We start from the raw sequence: 7,310 nt of genomic DNA on the forward strand, positions 1-7,310 counted from the left end.
AAAACCCTGAAATTAACAGAAGTAGGATTAGAACATTATGAGGTATGACAAAAATACTGCAGGACCAAAACAAAGCATTTCAGGAAGGAGCATGTTTAGCTGACTAAACTGTTCAGTGGGGGTACTTTATGGACACACCCAGGCCCACAAATTAGTGGCAGTTTTAACACGCCCACTAATATAAAAGCTATTTGTCAAAAAGGACAAAGTTGCCCCTCCCCCCTCCGCCAATTAGTCTTTTCCATTTTTGCTAAATTTAGTCAGAGAGGAAGAACAGTGACTGTAACCTTTACAATCTCTCCTAAACTGGAGATGCTAGTATTTAGCCACAGGTCAACCCTCATCAGGTAAACCTGTGATCAAAGGCATTCTAGCCATGACTGTCCTGTCTTTTTTTAAGGAATTCAGAAGTTATCTGGAGTGGCTTTTCCAAAAGAGAGTGAAATTTGACAGTTGTTTCTAACAAGGCAAGTGACCAGACAGTGGTTCCTTCATTGGTATTTCTGCAACAGTTTGATTACTGCAGGAGAAAATGGTAGAAAGTGATCTCCAGAGATCTTTTTACAAATTGCTTCCAGAAAGATTATCTTTCTCAAAAGAATGGCAGTGAGCCCATTTTTCACATACTGGACTTCAGTAAGTATCCCACATTGTTACTTTTAATTTTTTTTTTTTTCTATATACATTCACAAAATCAGTGGTGTAAGAATTGGAAGGATATTTTTACGACATCTGGACTTACCACATATTTAAAACATACACCATACTGATACTTCTTACAATAAAATAACATCACATTTTAATTTTTTTTATTTGCAAACAAAAACCAATGCTAAAATAATTCAAAGTCATCATACACTTTATTTAATTTTATATCTCTATATTTTATGCTACTTTAATCATTTGCCAAGAAGCTTATATATATAATATATATATAATAATATATATATATATATATATATTTCAAATTTATAGAAAACAAAAGATGAAGACAGGTAAGGAACAACAAGCAGGTATTAACACTCGGGAAGAATGAAAAAATCTTTGCTGTTTTGGGTCTAGGCTCTTCAACAGAAAGGATTGAGAGAGAAAAAAATGTGTAGGGATTAATGGTCCAATCATTTAATCATTCAATGTCCACTTTTCTGTTCTTGCATCCATCAGATGGAGATTTTAATTCTTTTATTGAAGCAGATTTTCCAAAAGCCAGATGCCCTTCTCATTACTAATCTTCATCTGTTTCTAAGCAAGGTAATATTTCCCTGTAACCAGACATGTTCTCACAGAATATTGGAAATGTGTCTGTATGCATGTATGTATACACACACACAAGCTTCTTTCAGCTTCAAATCCACTCACAAGCTGGAAAAGCTTTTGACAGAGTCTCTCACTCTATATCTGGTTGTTTCTAGACAAGTCTTGAACAGACAAATGGCTTGTTAGAGCTGTGCAAGTCATGTTGAACGGTGCTGTCAGTAAAGTCATCCATGAGTACAATTATGAAGGGGTCAGTTCTCAATCCTCCAGGCTGCAACAGAGGAATTTAAGATTGGCTGCCTGCGGGAACTACTATATGAAGATGACCTCATTCTTTTAGCAGAGTCTGAGGCAGAATTGGAAAAGAAATTCCAGATATGGAAGCAAAACCTAGAATCAAAGGTCCTTAAAGTTAACCTAGCAAAGACCAAAGTTGTAGTGAGCAAGAAAGTGGTAAAACCCTCTTTTTGCCAGGTAAAATGACCCTGCTCAATATATAGAAAAAGTGCTGCAAAGAATTCCATTTGATGCACGCAGTGCAAGCTATGGACACATAGGAGGCACAGCAGAATGACAACAGAGAAAGTAGTCTTTGTATATAGCAGATGAGCAGAAACAATAAACATCAAGAATACAAGCAATTGATTTCCTCAAATCCCCGGGAGGATCCTTAGATGTTGAACATAGTTTCTGTTACATAGATGAGAAAATTAGCAAGTGGAAGAGGGTGTTCAGAAAATATTCTTTGCACTCTTATGAACTCCTTATTCACTCACCCTGTCGAATCCTCTGTACAACTCCATTTTCATTCACCTCTTTATATCCTAAGGGTATGCCCTAGCACATCTTCACTTCTACCATCTTCTCTCCCCAAATGGGCTAGCCATGTATCTCCTCTTCAGCAAGACACTTGTTTCTGTTCCCTTATCTTGGTTTAACTTCCCATCACCTGGCACAAAGTGACCTCCCTCAATACAATTTCTCCTCTCAGTTGAGGTGGGGGAGGGGTCTTGTCTTGTAAGTTACTTCATAACCGTCACTGGTGCTAGTGCCACACACACAAAAAAGAAAGCACCCAGTACACACTGTAAAATGGTTGGCATTAGGAAGGGTATCCAGATGTAGAAACTATGCACAGTTGACAGTAGAACACAGTACAGCCTGGTGCAGTCCTCTGACTTGCCTAGCTCCTATCAAAACATCCAACCCAAACCAGCATAGAAAACAGACATTAAACGATGATGATATGCACACACACACACATATTTATGTGATGTGTGTGTGTGGATGCAGTGGGGGTGTTGTATTTTTGTCTCGACATTGTAAGCTAAATATAAACAAGTATCACCATCATACAAACAGTGTATAAAATTTGTACGCCACTTCAAACATACTCACACATAACAGTCTAAAGTCATTTGGTTAAAGGTGAAACAATGATGATATAGATATATTTATCATCTCTCTCTATATAAACGGCAGTTTGTCTGTGCGTTTTCTGTTGTCTGTTTTCTTTTTCTCTCGTACCCTCACTCTGACCACGGCTTTCAACCGATTCTGATGAAACTTGACACACACATAGCCCAATGTCATAATTCAAAACTAACGCAGCGAAAATTTTGAAAAGTTCCCCCAGTTCTGAAAAAAAATCGATAAATTCGACATGGGGTCGAGAATCAGAAACTCAAACCACAGACCGTCTAGGGACGCAACTCCACTTTTTTAACTCTCAAAAAAAATTTACCATCATTTTTTTCCCATTTTTTTTCTATTTTTTGGCTATACTCTCTAAAAATGCTTATAGTTATTCCCTTACAAACCTGAGCAACGCCGGGCGATACTGCTAGTTAGGTATAAATGTATATGCATTTACGACATGTAATTGTAGAATAAATATTGAAAGTATTTTTATAGTAGTATTATTATACAGCGAAGGTGCATGGCTTCATGGTTAGGGTAAAGTTGGCTTAATGGTTAGGGTAAGGTTGTGAGTTTGATTCCCGGTGGTTTGTTGTATTCTTGAGCAAAACACTTTATTTCACATTGCTCCAGTCCACTCAGCTGGCAAATATGAATAGTATCTGTAATTCAAAGGGCCAATCTTATCACATTCTGTGCCATGCAGAATCTCCCTGAGAATTACGTTAAAGGTACATGTGTCTGTGGAGTACTCAGCCACTTGCATGCTAATTTCATGAGCAAACTGTTCCATTGATCATATCAACTGGAACCCTTGTAGTATTATTACATGCACAGACATATCACGGGCATGGCTGTGTGGTTAGGGAGCTTGCTTCTTAACTACATGGTTTCGGGTTCAGTCCCACTGCGTGGCACTTTGGGAGGTGTCTTCCACTATAGCCCCGAGCCGACCGGAGCTTTGTGATTGAACTCGGTTAGGTGGAAGTTACTGCCGTGTGTGTATGTGTGCGTATAGCTGCTCAGTACCTCTCCGAAAGAGAGAGAGGGTAGGTGTGTACAAACAAAGCCCCATAAGATTACCGTGATGAATTAAATTCCTTTTGAAGCTTTATGCTCATAATTCCAAATGAATGGATATAAATAAAAAAAAATGTATTGAGTAGAACTGTGGGTTTCATAAGTGTTCCACTTAACATGAATGGGTACACAAAGGCACGGGGGTGGCTGTATTGCAAAAAGCATGCTACTCAATCACATGGTTCTGGGTTCAGTCCTGCTGTGTGGTTCCTTGGGCAAGTGTCTTCTACTATAGCCCATGGCCAACCAAAGCCTCATGAGTGGATTTGGTAGGTGGAAACTCTGTGTGCGTGCATGTGTGTGTGTGTGTCTGTGTTTGTCCTCCATCACAGCTTGACGTCCCCATATCTTAGCAGTTTAGCAAAAGTGACTGATAGAATAAGTACCAGGCTTAAAAAAACAAAACAATAAGCACATAAGTACAGGGATCAATTCATTCAATTAAAAATTCTTCAAGGCAATGCCCCAGCAATGCTGCAGTCTAATGACTGAAACAAAAAGACAAAAAAAAAAGGAAGAAAAGAAAAAGATTCATGAGAATGGCAAGTGAGAGTGTTTGGATAAATATATGTATGTATATACACATGTATGTATATTGGGGTAGAATAAGTGTGTGTGTATGTGTGTATATGGCTTAATGACTTGAAAAGCAACACAGAGTAAAGAGGAGGTAATGATATCATATGTCTAAAATTAAGTCTGTAAAGTGACAGTTTTTGGTATCCTGCTGATTTAAGGAAGTGAACTGGTTTCTTTGAAGTGGAACACTAACAGACACAAGAGACAGGTAATTGTTAAAGGTTATATGCTTTCATGACATTCTTACCTCTAAATGTTCTTTTTTATTTTCCTAAAATTCCAAGCAAGTTAAAGATGAATATTCAGGTCTCTTTATCCTTTACACATACTTTATTTTCCCCTTAATTTGTTTCTTGTTTAGTTTTTTTTTCTCATTTGTATCTCTTTGTATTTCCTTATTCCTCTTTGTCAGAGGAATTCTAAAAATAGTATTTGGTGTGGGTGTAAAATGTGAAGAAGCTAAAGACAATACAGTAAAACTTCATACTTTGACTTTATTGGGTGGGGTGGGGGAAATAAACACAGACACACACACACACACACAGAGTTTCCATCTATCAAATCCACTCACAAGGCTTTAGTTGGCTCAGGGCTATAGTAGAAGACACTTACCTGCCCAAGGAACCATGCAGTGGGACTGAACCCAGGACCATAAGATTGGGAAGCAAGCTTTTTTGCAACAGCCACACCTGCGTGTACCTAATCATGCTAAGTGGAACACTTATGAGACCTACAGTTCAACTCGTATATAGAAACTGCGGATGATACAGTACAGCCATGCTTTGACTGTGATCGCCTGATGATGTGCATGTATACAGATAATGGCGAATCACATTAATACAATATTGCGTATAATATATGTAACATTTAACAATTAACAGCTGATGATGGTGTGGCGAAACAGTTGTAGTGACTTGTAATAAAGTCTGTTCAATTCACCTTGTATTAAAATTTGTTTACACACTTACACACACACATATATACATACATACATTCAGTCACACAGACACACACTAACTATATATCTATTTTATAACACAGACTGGGTTGATTGAAACATGATGATGATGGTAATGGTGATGATGTTATTGGTGCTTGTGATTATAAGAATTTTGATTATCAGTATCCTGGAACAAGGTACTGATAGGCTAAACTGAATAAAATTCTGAAATACACCCTTAAACCAATGCAGACACATCTGTATGATCTACGTATCATGCTATAAGGTGAAATTCAATCAGATTGTGTACATGGTGGGTTTGAGGTCAAAAAATGTTATATAAAGTTTTTCTTTCTTTTTCTTTTTCTTTTCCTTTTTCTTTTTGCTTTACTTTATGTTTTGGTCTAGAGGAAGTGGGGGGAAGGGAGGTCACTGTGGCCCGCTGAGACATGTTCAAAAAGTAATTTGAGACATGGATTGAAATTATTCTTCTGTCAAACATAAAAATGATAGTGCAATAATATAGTTAGTTGCTAAACTAGACGTAAAGCTTGTGGGAATTTTATTTTTTTTTTCCGTCTTTCTCTATCCTCCCACTATACTTCACAGTTTTATCATTAAATTCTGAAAACAGTGTTAGCAAACACCAACCTCAAATAACCTTGAAGGCCCAAAGCGGTGCTGAGCAGCAATTGCTACACTATATAACATAATAAATGAACTATGACAAGCAGATGACGGTCTATAGAGTTTTCTGTACTGATGCTTTCAGTTCAGTATAGCTATATATATATACATGAGCATTCCATCACCACATTATTGATACCATAGTAACAATTATTTGTACTTTATTAATTATTAACAAGTCTGTTGTACTTTATTAATTAATAATAAAGACATTATCATTGACATTGTTGGAGTTGTTAGCAAGTCTGGTCAACAATAATAAAAGTGCTGGTTTCTATATAATATCCAAAGTTCATTGCCTTATTTTACTAAGTTCAAATTCCTTAAGTACTGAAACACAGACAACAATAATATACCTCGAGAAAACACAATTAAACACCACAAACCCACTACTTATTAACACTGCACATATGAAATTGCAAAACACTCCCGACTGCTTCAATATAGCTAGTCACTCACTATGTTAGAAATAGCAGCTCAATTCTTCTCAAGTTGCATCCTACCATCTTAAATAATAGGTACATAACACAATAGATAATGCAGTCCAATATATCTATTTCTTTATTACCCACAAGGGGCTAAACACAGAGGGACAAACAAGGACAGACATAGGTATTAAGTCGATTGCATCGACCCCAGTGCGTAACTGGTACTTAATTTATCGACCCCGAAAGGATGAAAGGCAAAGTCGACCTTGGCGGAATTTGAACTCACAACGTAACGCAGACGAAATACCGCTAAGCATTTCGCCTGGCGTGCTAACGTTTCTGCCAGCTCGCCGCCTTATTGCAGTCCAATATATCCTTACAAAGATATTATTGGTCAGGGTTGTAAATCATTTGATCACAAGCCTGTCAAATTGTGGCTGACCTAGTGCTTAACAACAGTACATAGCAGCCCTTACACTCTTACCATATGATGGCCACCATTCATTAATCCTATTAGGTCGAGTGGATGTTACCACCACAAAGGCTGGGTTTACCCCATACAAACAGAAACTACTTCAGCCTTCAACAGCTGATGACCCCATACAAAGTTTAACTATTGCCTACTTGACAACAATACTTATTTCTTTATTGCCCACAAGGGGCTAAACATAGAGGGGACAAACAAGGACAGACAGAGGGATTAAGTTGATTAGATCAATGCCAGTGCGTAACTGGTACTTAATTTATCTACCCCGAAAGGATGAAAGGCAAAGTCGACCTCGGCAGAATTTGAACTCAGAACATAGCAGCAGACGAAATACCGCTGAGCATTTCGCCCGGCGTGCTAACGTTTCTGCCAGCTCGCCACCTTAGTTGACAACAATACTGTTAACATAGTGGGATACATGGGGTGTGGGTGG

The 7,310-nt window shown here is 37.8% G+C and overlaps 1 protein-coding gene across 6 annotated transcripts in view; it reads right to left on the reverse strand.

Moving 5' to 3' along the window:
* LOC115222696 (oxysterol-binding protein 1) overlaps positions 1-7,310 on the reverse strand; it is a 221,710-nt gene that overhangs the window by 56,182 nt on the left and 158,218 nt on the right. The gene's annotated exons all lie outside the window — the stretch shown is intronic.

This window comes from Octopus sinensis, linkage group LG20 (assembly GCF_006345805.1).
Source record: "Octopus sinensis linkage group LG20, ASM634580v1, whole genome shotgun sequence".
Taxonomy (NCBI): Eukaryota; Metazoa; Mollusca; class Cephalopoda; order Octopoda; family Octopodidae; genus Octopus; species Octopus sinensis.